Source organism: Monodon monoceros, unplaced genomic scaffold (assembly GCF_005190385.1).
Source record: "Monodon monoceros isolate NGI ecotype Baffin Bay Population unplaced genomic scaffold, NGI_Narwhal_1 Super_Scaffold_5, whole genome shotgun sequence".
NCBI classification, from domain to species: Eukaryota; Metazoa; Chordata; class Mammalia; order Artiodactyla; family Monodontidae; genus Monodon; species Monodon monoceros.
This window is the reverse complement of record NW_021703782.1, coordinates 26,363,013-26,378,167: the sequence shown is the minus strand read 5'-3', so window position 1 is coordinate 26,378,167 and position 15,155 is coordinate 26,363,013.

Genomic DNA, 15,155 nt, shown 5'->3' with positions numbered 1-15,155 from the left:
AAAAATGAATTTCTCAAGGAGGCAAAAACTGTAAAAACAGGTTCAAAATTTATTATTAGAGACACAGCACAACAAGTGGGAAAGCACACAGAGAAACAGTTTGTTTTAGACAGAAGCAAGGCAGATATAGACACCCTGAGAGAAGGGGTGTGGGAGTCCTCCCTAATGAGGAGGAGTGCACCAGAGAGGTGATTCACATCACTTATATAAGGCAGTTCTTCCAGGTCTTTGTTTACCTTTAGCCAATTATCTCATTTCTTTTCCACAGGGACCTGTCCTAGGCCCCTGCCTGACATGCATGCATATCTTTTTGCCAAGATTTACTGTAATCAGTACAGAAGCCTATGAGGAGGCTGACACCACCTATTATGTGGTGATGCCCCACCCCCACCCCTTGACCCCCCCCAGGAGCCTTTCTGCGCATGTTTAGTCAGGGAGGTCTCCTTGACCTCAAGAATGAGAAATATGTGGTTTCTTTATCTTTTATCCAAGCGAGGCTCAGCTTCTCCTTGCTCCTGCCATTATCTTTTTCTTGAGTATCTGTCCACAGGGGACAGATTCCAGCTTCTCAGCCTGAAGCCCATCTATCTCCTGCCTCACCTTGATCTTAGACTTCCAAGCTTCTGGAAATATGAGAAATAAATGTCTATTGTTTAAACCACCCAGTCTGTGGTATTCGTTATAGCACCCAAACCATCTAATACATCCAGTAAGATGCATACTGAAGAATTTATGGATAAAGTGTTAAGAGTGTAACCCTTTTAAATGGTTCAGTAAATGTGTACCCTATATCACTTTCTGTCTGCCTGTCCATCTATCTAATGCAGCAACTATGGCAAAGCAGTAAGAATTGTTGAGTCCAGGTAATGGTTACTTGTTTTTTCATTGTCTTTCTACTTTTTTCTGTGTTTGGAATTTTCATAATCAAAGCCAGTTTTTCTCTATAGTCTTAGATATTTTTAAATTCTTACTTAGATTTTTCCTGGGGTAGCATTCAATTGCTAGACTAATTTGAGGAAAACTGATATATTTACAATATTGAATTTCTTTAATAGAAATTTCATAAAATATCAAATTTGTTTAATTAATGGAAAAGGTATAGCTTCCAATTTATTTAAGTCCTCTTATGCCCTTCAGTAAGTAAATCATCATAGGTTTATTATGAGGCATTGCATGATTTTGCTGCAATTGTGAAAGGGCCTCTTTTTTTCTCTTATACAGTTTCTACTTGGTCATTGCTGGTGGACAGGGAAGCTTATTGATTTTACGTATTCTTGTATCCTACGATTGTTACTACAAGGTACAGCCTATATCCATACTAAGAAATGTAAAGTTTTTATTTCATTAAACATATATTTCTCAGCTTCTTTTGTTCACCAGGGAGACAGTGTTTTAAATTATTGTCCAGACTAATTTCAGCTCCTTCTCCTGGCTTCTCACAAGGCCCAGAGGTCTACTGGAGCAAAAGAAGTTACACCTATTACATTCTGACCAAAAAAGAGAATCTACTACATCTGGGACACTTTTATTTACACCAAGGCCGAACACAACTTCGAAATTAAACTCTTCTTTATTTTAGCCCGATTTCTGGGCAGTGCAGTCTCTCATCATCTCATTTTTGTAAGTGTAAAGGAGGCCTTGTGAGGATTTATTAACCTATGTTCAGAGTAAACTCTGGGGGTACAGTTGGTAAAACTGTGATTTCAGCTACAGAAGTTTCCTGCTGTATTTACTTCCAACAGGCTTTTAAAAAATCAAGGTATAAGTAACGTACAATAAAAGCAAAGATTTTAGGTATTAGCTCAATGAGTTTTAAAATTATATATACCTGTGTAACCACCACCCAAAACAAGATACAGAATCACGGACCTTTTAAAAATACCATCCATGCAAAGGTGAGCATGGTTCCCTGTGTCAGGCCTTTATCCTGACAATCCCCCTTACCATTCCAATCCATTCCCCTACTCCTCCATTGCCCCTGCTTACTGCTCTCCATCGTTTCTGACACCCCTTGGTGCCATACCTCAGCTTCTGAAACTTTCCTCCTGCTCTCTCACCCTGACTGAATTGGATGGTCTCTGCTGGCTGGAGTCTCAGTCTTTTTCTTCATACGGGACTTGACTGTTTTCTCTTGGACTCTGCAAAATTTGCTGCAGACCCAAGTTGTCCCTGCCTTTGGCCCCAGCTGCTGGGCCAAGTCCACCAGGTCTCCTCCCACTGGGGCTTGGTGGTGGTAGGATAGAGCTTGCAAGGTTAGTAATCAGGAGAGATAACCAGGTAATCTGAAGTAGCTAATAGCCTCCTTCACTTTACTACACACATTATTCTTTCCAATTGTTGCAGGACAAGAAAGACATCCTTGTCTGACTCTGCCCCATCCACAAAGAAATAGATTAAAGGCATCAATTTCAAGTCACTTCTCTAATTGTAGAAGTGTAAGAGCAATTTATTCTTTATCTCCTGTTGTGGCTAGGAAGGAAATTCCTTGCAAAGGTTTTCAGAGAAAACTAGCTACCAATTTCAATACATTGGGTGATTTTTCTGTCTTTTTGTTATAAATTTTCCCATCTATGAGGAAATCCTAGCCCAGTCTTGGTTCTCCACTTGCACCCACTATTTCCTATAGGAGTAGGGAAAGCAGGAAAGAGTAAAATGCACAGATCTATACTTTTAAATTCTTACATGGTGAGAGGTTTTCACTATTCAGGACTTTTTTTCTTCTTCAATGATACAAGAGCACAAATGGGCAGATTAAGTTGGATTCTTCATTAATTTCCTCTTTTCATTTTTAAATACAGATTCAAGTGAGCAGTGAATTATTTTATCCAAACGTAGAGACTACGCAAAAGAAAAAAACAGAAGCCTGAAACGATCCATAATATAGGCAATCAGTTTCTAGAAATTGTATGTAAAAGTGGATATTCATTTAACAATATTTATTGAAAGAAAAGCAATTATGTTTTCACATTTAATGTATTAATTCTTTTAGTTTGTGCACTACTAAAAATTACATTTAAAACCTATGCTTCTGACTTAAATCTAGCTGCCAAAATAACACTAAAATGTATTTAGAGAATCCAAGTGATGAGTTTGGGGATCAGACTTGCTCTGGACTATGTTCCCCTCTGCTCCCCTAGTAAAATTTCAAAACGGCGAATCTAATAGCATCATATTATCAATTAAAATGTTTAATAGCTCCCTGCCCCATGTAGGGAAAGTCTTCTTGAGTTTATTTTCTGGACCATCCTATACATTTCTATGAGAGTGATCTTTATTTTCTATCTTTCTTTTCTTCAAGTTTCATTAAGATATAATTGACATACAACACTGTATAAGTTTAAGGTGTACAGCATAAGGATTTGGGATTTTTAGTTTTAAAAGTTTCAAACCTATGGAAAATTTAATTTAGGGGAAAAACTTTAGTATCTGAACCATCCAAGAGTAAGTTACAGACATCATGACTGTATTTCCTAAGAACAGGGACATTTTCTTACATAACCATAATGTCATTGTCAAATTCAGAAAACTTAACATCCTTACAATGTTATCGAATATTTAGTCCATCTTCAAAATTCACCAGTTGTCCTAATACTGTCCTTTATAGCACTTTTTCCCCTGACCCAGGAAGAAATGCTTTTCCTAAAGATTAGCCTCAGGATGTACATTTCTTGCAGGAGTTCTCTGCTGTGATGGTGTATCCTTGATGTATCAGATTAGGACTCCAGGACATCAATTTCCCCCATTCTGGGTAATTCATGAACTTTGATTCATTAAGGTGTTGTCTGTCAGATTTTCCACTGTAGAGGTGTAATTTTTCCCTTTGTATCTAATAAACAATTTGTGGGGAGATACTTTAAGACCACAAACTTTCACCCAGTGATTCAGTACACATTGATGGTTCCAAATGAGTTGTTACTATTCTGTATTATACTATACAATGCAGACTGGTGATTTTCTAATTGTCTTCTACATTCATTAGTTGGCATCCTAGACCTAAATAGACATTTCTCCAAAGAAGACATACAGATGGCCAATAGGCACATGAAAAGATGCTCATCATCGCTAATTATTAGAGAAATGTAAATCAAAGCTACAATGAGGTACCACCTCACACCAGTCAGAATGGCCATCATTAAAAAGTCTACAAATAATATGGGATTTCCCTGGTGGTCCAGTGGTTAAGAGTCTGTGCTCCCACTGCAGGGGGCATGGTTCGATCCCTGGTTGGGAACTAAGATCCCACATGCTGTGGGGTGCGGCCAAAATATTTTTTTAAAAAAAGTCTACAAATAATAAATGTTGGAGAAGGTGTGGAGAAAAAGGATCCCTCCTACACTTTTGGTGGGAATGTAAATTGGTACAGCCATTATGGAAATCAGTATGGAGGTTCCTCAAAAAACTAAAAATTGAGTTACCATATAATTCAGCAATCCTACTCCTAGGCATATACCCAGACAAAACTATAATTCGAAAAGATACATGCACCCCAATGTTTTTTGTTTGTTTGTTTTTTGGCCACACCGTGAGGCATGCGAGATCCTATTTCCCTGACCAAAGATCAAACCCATGCTCCCTGCAGTTGGAGCGCAGAATCTTAACCACTGGACTGCCAGGGAAGTCCCACACCCCAATGTTTATTGCAGCACTATTTACAATAGTCAATATATGGAAACAGCCTAAATGTCCATCAACAGATGAATGGATAAAGAAGATGCGGTATACATATACAATGGAATATTACTCAGCCACAAAAAAGAATGAAATAATGCCATTTGCAGCAACATGGATGGACCTAGAGATTATCATACTAAGTGAAGTAAATCAGAAAGAGAAAGACAAATACCGTATGATATCACTTATATGTGGAATTTAAAATGCGACACAAATGAACATATCTATGAAACAGAAAGACAGACATAGAGAACAGACTTGTGGTTGCCAAGGGAGAGGTGGGAGAGGGAAGGATTGGGAGCTGGGATTAGTAGATGCATAGTATATATAGGATGGATAAACAACAAATACAACACAGGAAACTATATTCAATATCCTGTGATAAACCAGAATGGAAAAGAATATGAAAAAGAAAAAGTTATATATATATAACTGAGGCACTTTGCTGTACAGCAAAAATTAACACATTGTAAATCAACTATATTTCAATAATTTTTTAAAAAATTCGTATTCAATAGAAAAAAGAGCTTTCTTTTCTCTCCCTTTTATGTATGTATGAACGTATGTATGTATACATGTAGGTTGACGGATGGATGGATTATGGATTATCACTTGTTCTCTACAATGGGTTATAATCCCTTACATTGTATATTTTGATGCTCAAATTGTCCCAGATTTGACTAGTGGGTGGCTCTTCATACTAGCTTCTGTGTCTTTTTGACACGTCCTCATCAATTTTTTAGTGCTTTCTTACGTTCTGGCACAAGAACATGTGTAAGTTGTCCTTTCTGAGCCCTGGTCCTAGAATCATCCATTCTTTCAGGAAGGCCCAGTTCCCTTCATTGGGTAATGATTTTTAGAAAGTATATGAGATCTCTGTGATCTGGCTTTGGTCTCATCTGAAAATCCCCTCCTGTGACTCTGCCACTGCCTCCTGTGCTCAGCCACATAGAGTCCCCGAAGTGCCGTGCTCCTCCATATACTTGCTCTTCCTGGATGCCCTTGCCACTACTTTTCTGTATGGCCAATTCTTACTCCTTTTCACAACTATTCAAGTATTAACTGATGTGTGGTCTTCTCTGACCACCACAGAATCCTACCCTGAGCTACGCTCCTTGCAGCACTTCCTCCATAACTCCTCTCACATGGTAGAAAAATGGCATCTCATTGTTTTAATTTACGTTTGCCTGATTACCAGTGTAACTGAGAATATTTGCTTTGTGTGTGGGAAATAGAAAATAATACAGTTCAAGATAACAGGAGAACTGGGATTATAAAGCAATGAGGTTGCTATTCTTTGTGGTACTGCAGTTGAATCTTCTATAACCAAGAGTATCAAATAATGTAGAGAAGGTTATAGTGCAATGACAATTTGGATGATTATTATTTATAAAAATAACTATTTAATTATTAAATAGATAATACACCCACATGGCTCAAAATTCAGAAAGTGCAAAGCAATAGACAGTAAAGAGTCTTCATCCCTCTGGCATCTGCAAATCACCTGGCTGCCTTCCTATAGGTAAACAATGTTTTCAATTTTTTTATGTATCCATATATAGTCTATGTAAATGCAAGCATATATTGGTTATTATATACCCTATATGTGGTTTACTTTTATATCTTAAAACAAAATGACCTAAAAAAACTTACAAGCAGAATGACTTTTATAATTTTTAACAAAGATATGTAAGATTACACTGCAGCCCATAGATTCTAAGTCAATATTAGAATAATATCTCAACATTGAGAATTAGCTACATTTTTTCCCTAAAATAGTGGGAGAAAGATGCTTAAAATGTTTGTGGTCACAGGTCTCTCTACCAGAATGTCTCTGGTACTATATTTTATTTTCTTCATTACAAAACATAGATGGATCATTGTTTCCAATACATTTTTGAGATATAATGGACATAACATTATATTAATTTCAAGTGTACAACATAATGATTTGATATCTATCTATCTATCTATATATATATATATTTGCGGTATGCGGGCCTCTCACTGTTGTGGCCTCTCCCGTTGCGGAGCACAGGCTCTGGACGCACAGGCTCAGCGGCCATGGCTCAGGGGCCTAGCCGCTCCGCGGCATGTGGGATCTTCCCGGACCGGGGCACGAACCCGTGTCCCCTGCATCGGCAGGCGGAATCTCAACCACTGTGCCACCAGGGAAGCCCATCTGTATCTATTTTTAAATGATCACAATAAGTCCAGTTGACGTTCGTTACGGTACATAGTTACAATTTTTTTTCTTGTGATGAGAACTTTCAAGATCCATATTTGAAAAACTCTATTCAGATATGCAATACAGTTATTATTAACTATAACCACCATACTGCACGTTATATCCCCATGACTTATTTATTTATAAATGGGAATTTGTACCATTTTAATTCCTTCATTCATTTTGCCCACCCCCTTAGCCCCATCTCAGGCAACCAACAATTTGTGCTCTTTATTGGTGAGTTTATTTTTTTGTTTGTGTGTTTTGATTTGTTTTGTTTTTAGATTCCACATATTAGTGAGATCATATGGTATTTATCTTTTCTGTCTGACATTTCACTTAGCATAATGTCTTCAAGTTCCATCCATATTGTCACGTGTCAAGAGTTCATTCTCTTTAATGGCTAAGTAATATTCCATTGTATATATATATATATATATATATATATCTCACATCTTCATTATCCATTCAGCCATTGACAGACACTTAGGTTGTTTCCATGTCTTGGCTACTGTAAATAATGCTGCAATGAATATGGCCGTGCAAATATCTTTTCAAGTTAATGTTTCTATTTCCTTCTGATAAATACCCAGAAGTTGAATTGTTGGATCTTATGGTAATTCTACTTTTAATTATTTGAGGAACCTCCATAGTGTTTTCCATAGCAGCTGCACCAATGTATCATCCCTCCACCAGTGCACAAGGGTTCTCTTTTCTCCACATCCTCACTAACATTTATTATTTCTTGTCTTTTTGCTCCTAGCCATGCTAACAGGTGTGAGGTGATATTTCATTGTAGTTTTGATTTGCATTTCCCTGATGATTAGTGATGTTGACCATCTTTCCATGTACCTGTCTGTATGCCTTCCTGGAAAAATGTCTCCAGTATAGTTTTGTTGGTTTTTTTTTTTCTTGTTTTGGGTTTTTGTTTGTTTGGGGTTTTTTTTGGTTTTGTTTTTTGTTTGGGTTTTTTGGCCACTGCACACGGCTTACGGGATCTTAGTTCCCTGAACAGGGATTGAACCCGCACCCTCAGCAGCGAAAGCATGGAGTCTTAACCACAGGACCACCGGGTAAGCCCATCCAATACTTTTTTTTTTTTTTTGGCTGCGTTGGTTCTTTGTTGTTGTGTGCGGGCTTTCTCTAGTTGCGGTGAGCGGGTGCTGCTCTTCGTTGTGGCGTGAAGGCTTCTCATTGTAGTGGCTTCTCTTGTTGCAGAGCACAGGCTCTGGGCGTGTGGATATCAGTAGTTGCAGTGCGAGCGCTTCAGTAGTTGTGGCATGCGGGCTCAGTAGTTGTGGTGTACGGACTTAGTTGCTCCTCAGTATGTGGGATCTTCCCAGATCAGGGATTGAACCTGTGTTCCCTGCATTGGCAGGCAGATTCTTAACCACTACGCTACGAGGGAAGACCCTCCAATACATTTTTAAAAAACATTTGCTTCATTTTCCTCTTGTGTGGCAAACAGAATTAATTGACAGGAGGCCCTCATACTTGCCAATATAGACACAAGCAACAAAACATCAAAAGCTGAGCTTTCGGGCTTCCCCGGTGGCGCAGTGGTTGAGAGTCCACCTGTCGATGCAGGGAACACGGGTTCATGCCCCGGTCCGGGAGCATCCCTCATGCCGCGGAGCGGTTGGGCCCGTGAGCCATGGCTGCTGAGCCTGCGCGTCCGGAGCCTGTGCTCCGCAATGGGGGAGGCCACAACAGTGAGAGGCCCGCGAACCGCAAAAAAAAAAAAAAAAAAAAAAAAAGCTGAGCTTTCAGTTTTAAAAAATGGAGAGGAAAGTGCGCTGGTTTAGGCAGAAAGAAAGATGAATGTTGTGTTTATAAGAGATGTAGGCATGTTGCTTGGAAATATGAAGCTATTTTTTATTTACATCAAATCAGTAAATACATTCACATATGGCATTTTAAGTCCTTAGGAGTCAACGTCTGGAAATGTCAGTGATTACAGGCTGCTCTCAGAGTAAAGTTAACAGAGCTGGAATTATTTCTAAAGAAATCTTTAAAATATTCTGAGTGCTACCTATTTTTAAATATGGCACTGTAAGAAGATTGGTATAATATTTAAAATAATTTTCTAGAAACAAGCTTTACTTCCAAAAGAGCTTTGATCAAGTACTTCATCATGATGAATAAGGCCAATTACACTTGGGGTCCTTGTGAGCTGCTTTTAGAAATTCACGTGCAAACCTTCTTCAAGCACTTCAGTCTCCTGCATTTCCCTGCAGGACCTTCTTCAAACCACTGTGAGGTTTACTGCCCCTCCAGTGGGCTATTTATTTTACTACTCTATTTTGTTGGTTACCTTGATATTCTTCCTGCCCTCCCCAAATATATTCTGAATGATTAAAGGCAGAAATTCTGCTTTATGTATCCCTTAAGTCTCCCACAGTACCTAACACATAATAGGAACTCCAAAACATCTTTTCCTTGATTATCAGTCTACATCACCTGTAAGGCAGAACCGCAGCACAGATCCCAAGCAAGAAATACACCTCTGTGTTATCACTTTAGGTGGGAACTGAAAGGAGAGCTACATGTTCTAAAGGTGTACAAATTATTTTTCCACTTCCCATGTATAAATATAAAATTGATGACTGCCCTCTCTTTCAATACATAAGCTGTAAAGGCAATTATTGGATAATAATGTAAGGCACAAAGCAATTAATACATCTACATAACAGGCTATGGTATATATATATTTTTTGAATATATTATATATATTTATGTGTGTATGTATACATACACCTATACATTTAATTTTCAAAAGTACTATACACCATTTAAGAATACAAAAGGTATAAAGAATGACATTACAGATACCCATGTACCCACTATGCCACTTAAGAATGAAATGTTGCCAACTCAGCCATAGCCCACCATAACCACTCTAATTATCTCGACTTTCATCCCCTAAAATATTTTCATTATCCTTAATTTGCTATTTATCATTCCCTTGCATTTCTTTAAAACTGTAATACATATGTAGGTATCCTTAGCAATACATACTATTTGAAACCTAATACAACAATTAATTCATCCACTTTCCTGGTGATGAACATTAGGATGTCTCCAGTTGATAGCCATGAACAAACAATGCTGCTGTAGACATTCTTATGCATTTTTCTGATTTATATAAGACTGACTCTAGAGCTATACATGTTTTTTATTTTACTAGGTATTGCCAAATTGTTCTGTAAATTGTTTCTTCAATTTATGCTCTCACTGTCAGTGTATGAAAGTACCCATGACTGTATTCCCAACACCTGTATTGTCATACTTTTTATTTTTTACCAAATTCCTGAGTATAAAATAGTATCTCATTGTAGTTTTAATTTGCAAGTTCTTAATTACTAGTGAGGTTCGACATACTTTCGAATGTTTATTAGCCTTTTACGAAGTTTTTTCCCCTATAAATTTGTGGTTGTATAGTAAAGAACATGGTCATTCCCCAAAAGAGGTCTAGCCTTTGGTCTCAGCTTCTTAGAGATAATCTCTAAGTCCTTGTAATGCCTGATAGGAGTGTTTTTGTTTGCCTGAGGGCCTTGGGTCATACCAGATAGACTAATGATAGGATTAACAATATACTGGGTTGGCCAGAAGGTTAGTTCAGGTTTTTCCGTATCATCTTATGGAAAAACCCGAACACAAATAATTTATGGTCCAACCACTACGGAAAACAAAAAATTAAAAATAGATCTACCATGCAATCCAGCAATTCCACTTCTGGGTATATACCCAAAGGAAATGAAAACAGGATTTTGAAGAGATATATGCAGCATTATTCACAATAACCAAGATAGGAAAACAATCTTAAATGCCCAAAAAGAGATGAATGGATAAAGAAGATGTGAGATACACACACACACACACACACACACACACACACACTGGAATATTATTCAGCTGTGAGAAAGCAGGTTATCCTGCCATCTGTGACAACATTAATGGGCCTCGAGTCCATTAATGGACTTAGTACAATTATACTAAGTCAGACAGAGAAAGACAAGTACTGTATGATGTCACTTATATGTGGAATCTAAAATAGTCAAGCCCATTAAGAAACAGAGTAAAATGGTGGTTACCAGGGCATGAGAGGTGAGGGGATAAGATTGATGTTGTTTAGGGTGCGAACTTGCCACAAGTAGTAAATAAACCATAGAGATCTAATACACAGTATAATGAATATAAACAACAGTATTGTACCATAAAAATATAACGTGAAAAATTTTGTTACAACTGCAATCATATTATAATATATATCAAAGTAACACATTGTACACCTTAAATTAACACAGTGTTAAATGTCAAATTTGTTTAATTAAAAAAATGCAATTGGGACTTGCCTGGTGGCGCAGTGGTTAAGAATCTGCCTGCCAATGCAGGGGACACGGGTTCGAGCCCCGGTCCTGGAAGATCCTGCATGCCGTGGAGCAACTAAGCCCATGTGCCACAACTACTGAGCCTGCGCTCTAGAGCCTGTGAGCCATAACTACTGAGCCCGTGTGTCACAACTACTGAAGCCCACGTGCCTAGAGCCCGTGCTCCACAACAAAGAGGAGCCACCGCAATGAGGAGCCCACGCACCGCAACGAAGAGTAGCTCCCGCTCGCCAGCAAAGAAGAAAGCCTGCACGCAGAAAAGAAGACCCAATGCAGCCAAAAAAATAAAATTAAAATTAAAAAAACAAAAAAATTAAGCTATTAAAAAATGCAATTTATGGTAGAAGTTTTGAGTCATGTGGTATCAGCTTAACCTCTGGAGGGGCTGGAGACTGAGGTCAGCCACTTGGGGAGTTAAACATGGATCCCCAGTAGAGACTCTGGATACTGGCTTGGATGAGCTTCCCTGGTTGGCAGTGCTCCATGCCTATCGTCACTCATCAGTGCCAGGAAAGAAACAGTGTCCAGAGTCCAAGGGCAGAGGGCAACTGGAAGCTCTGCATGTGGTGCTTTCCTGGACTTGGCCCTATGTGCTTTTTCCCTTGGCTCATTTTAATCTTTTAAAGATTTTTAAGACCTATTGATTTTAATCCTTTCCCTGTGATAAATTGTAATTGTGAGTATAACAGCTTTCAGTGAATTCTGGGTCCTTTTAACAAATTATCCAACCTGAGTATGGTTTTGGGACCCCCTTGAAATGGCAGTGGGTGTCAGAAGGGAGGGTGATCTTGTGTACTGTACCCTCTAATTTTGCAGTGATTGATCTCTTTTGCCTATTTGTCCTATTATGTTGTTTATCTTGTTTAAAAACTGATTTGTAGAAGTTCTGATATATTCTTGATGTTAATCATTCTTTTGTTGTTATAGGCATTGTGTATATCTTTTCCCAATTTATTTTCTTCTTTTTTCTACCCATTGAACCGAAGATTTTGATCTGATGGAGTGTCTCAGTCTTTCCCTTATGATTTTTGCTTTCTTTAAAATCTTATATAAGGATTTCTTTCCTACCCTAATTTCAAAAAGACATTCTCCTACAGGAAATAAAAGTAGAAACGTTTCGTTTTTCACATTTAGGTCTTTAGTTCTTGTGGAGTTTGTGTGTTTGGTATGAGTTAGGAATCTATTAAAGAGGATTAGATTTAGCTGAAAATAATAGTGATTTGAAAAACAGTGGCTTACAAATATTGCACTAGTGTATTTATCTTATCCTATGGTAATCAAATATCCCAGTACCATTTATTTGTTAGTTCTCTATCCTTTATGCAACATAGACTTGGTCATATATCAAGTGTCCATGTATGTGTATGGACTCTCTATTCTATTCCATATGTGTGTATATATATATATATATATATATATATATATTTTTTTTTTTTTTTTTTTTTTTTTTTTTTTTGCGGTACGCGGGGCTCTCACTGTTGTGGCCTCTCCCATTCCGGACGCGCAGGCTCAGCGACCATGGCTCACGGGCCTAGCTGCTCCGCGGCATGTGGGATCTTCCCGGACCGGGGCACGAACCCGTGTCGCCTGCATCGGCAGGCGGACTTTCAACCACTGCGCCACCAGGGAAGCCCTGTGTATATATATTTTGCCAATTCCACACCATCTTAATTGTTATGGCTGTTTTCTGCATTTTGATATCTAATAGAACAAGACACTTCTTGCTTGTTGTTCTTCAGGAATATCTTAGCTTTTCTTGACTTTTTGCTCTTCTACATAAATTTTGGAACCAGCATTTCAAGTTCCATGAAAAAAATCTGTAGATCAATTTGGGAATAACTAACATTTTTAGGATAATGAGAATTCTTCTTTATGAATATGTTATACCTCTACATTTATCAGCTCCTTTAAATATTTCGTAATAAAGTTATATAATTTTCTCAGGTTTAACACATTAGATTTATTCCTGGGTCCCTTATAAGTTTTATTGCTGTTATAAATTATTTTATTTTATTTTATTTTTGGCTGCACTGCGCGGCTTGCGGGATCTTAGTTCCCTGACCTGGCATTGAACCCAGGCCATCGTCAGTGAAACCACAGAGTCCTAACCATTGGACCGTCAGGGAATTCCCATAAATGATTTTAAAATTAGGTTTTCTATTTATTAAGGGTATGTAGAAATGCAGCTGAATTTTGAATATTGATGTCATATTCAGCAACGTACCTTACTAATTCTAAGTATTTTCTTTTTGGTTTTTTATGTTGACAATTATGGCATATGTGATAAATGAGAGTTTTAGTTCTTTTCTAATTCTTATACTTTTTGTTAGTTTTTTTTGTGGTTTTGAACTGGCTAGAAATTTGGTATAATGTCAAATGTTAGCAGTAAAAATGAGCAGTCTCATCATAGTCCTTTGTTTAAAAGGAATAGTGGGACTTCTCTGGTGGCGCACTGGTTAGACTCCGCACTCCCAATGCCTGGGGTTCGATCCCTGGTCAGGGAACTAGATCGCACATGTATGCCGCAACTAAGAGTTTTCATGCCACAACTAAGAGTTTGCATTCCACAACTAAGGAGCCCACCTGCTGCAACTAAGACCTGGTGCAACCAAATAAATAAATAAATATTAAAAATAGAATAGTTATGGCATTTTCTCATTAAATATGATATCTGTTGTAGGTTTTTGGCAGATAGATTTTATCAAATTGAGGAAATTCCCTTTTATTCCTAGATTTCTTAAGGTTTTCTTTTCTAATGTGAACGGAGGCTAAATTTTATCATGTGCATTTTCTGCTTCTTTGAAATAACTATATACATTTTTTCTCCTTTAAATGTGATAATGTGGTGAATTGTATTAATTTTTATCTGTAAAACCAAATTTGCATACCTGGAATAAACTCTATTGTGGTAAATTAAGTGTTTTATATATTGTTTGATTCTGCTTGCCAATATTCATTTTAAGAATTTTGCATTTGTTCATGGGAGAGTCAAAGTTATGATTTTCCTTTCTTTTATTGTCCTAGTCCAATTGAAGTAGCAAGGTAAAATTAGTCTCATTTTTCTATTCTCAGAAAATTTGTATAAGATTGGAAATACCTATAACTGAGTCTCTTTGTTGTACAAAAGTAATTAATACAACATCAAAACATTGCAATTCAACTATACTTCAATAAAAAAAAACATTGGAAGTATCTTTTCCTTGAAAATTTGGTAGAATTCACTTGTAAAAATTTGGTAGAATTTACCTCTTGATCTGGTGTTTTCTTTTTTTTTTGAAATTTATTTATTTATTTATTTATTTTTAAACATCTTTATTGGGGTATAATTGCTTTACAATGGTGTGTTAGTTTCTGCTTTATAACAAAGTGAATCAGTTATACATATACATATGTTCCCATATGTCTTCCCTCTTGCGTCTCCCTCCCTCCCACTCTCCCTATCCCACCCCTCCAGGCTGTCACAAAGCACCGAGCTAATATCCCTGTGCCTTGCGGCTGCTTCCCCCTAGCTATCTACCTTACTACGTTTCTTAGTGTGTATATGTCCATGACTCTCTCTCGCCCTGTCTAAGCTCACCCTTCCCCCTCCCCATATCCTCAAGTCTGTTCTCCAGTAGGTCTGTGTCTTTATTCCTGTCTTACCCCTAGGTTCTTCATGACATTTTTTCCCCCTTAAATTCCATATATATGTGTTAGCATACGGTATTTGTCTTTTTCTTTCTGACTTACTTCACTCTGTATGACAGACTCTAGGTCTATCCATCTCATTACAAATAGCTCAATTTCATTTCTTTTTAAGGCTGAGTAATATTCCATTGTATATATGTGCCACATTTTCTTTATCCATTCATCCAATGATGTGCGCT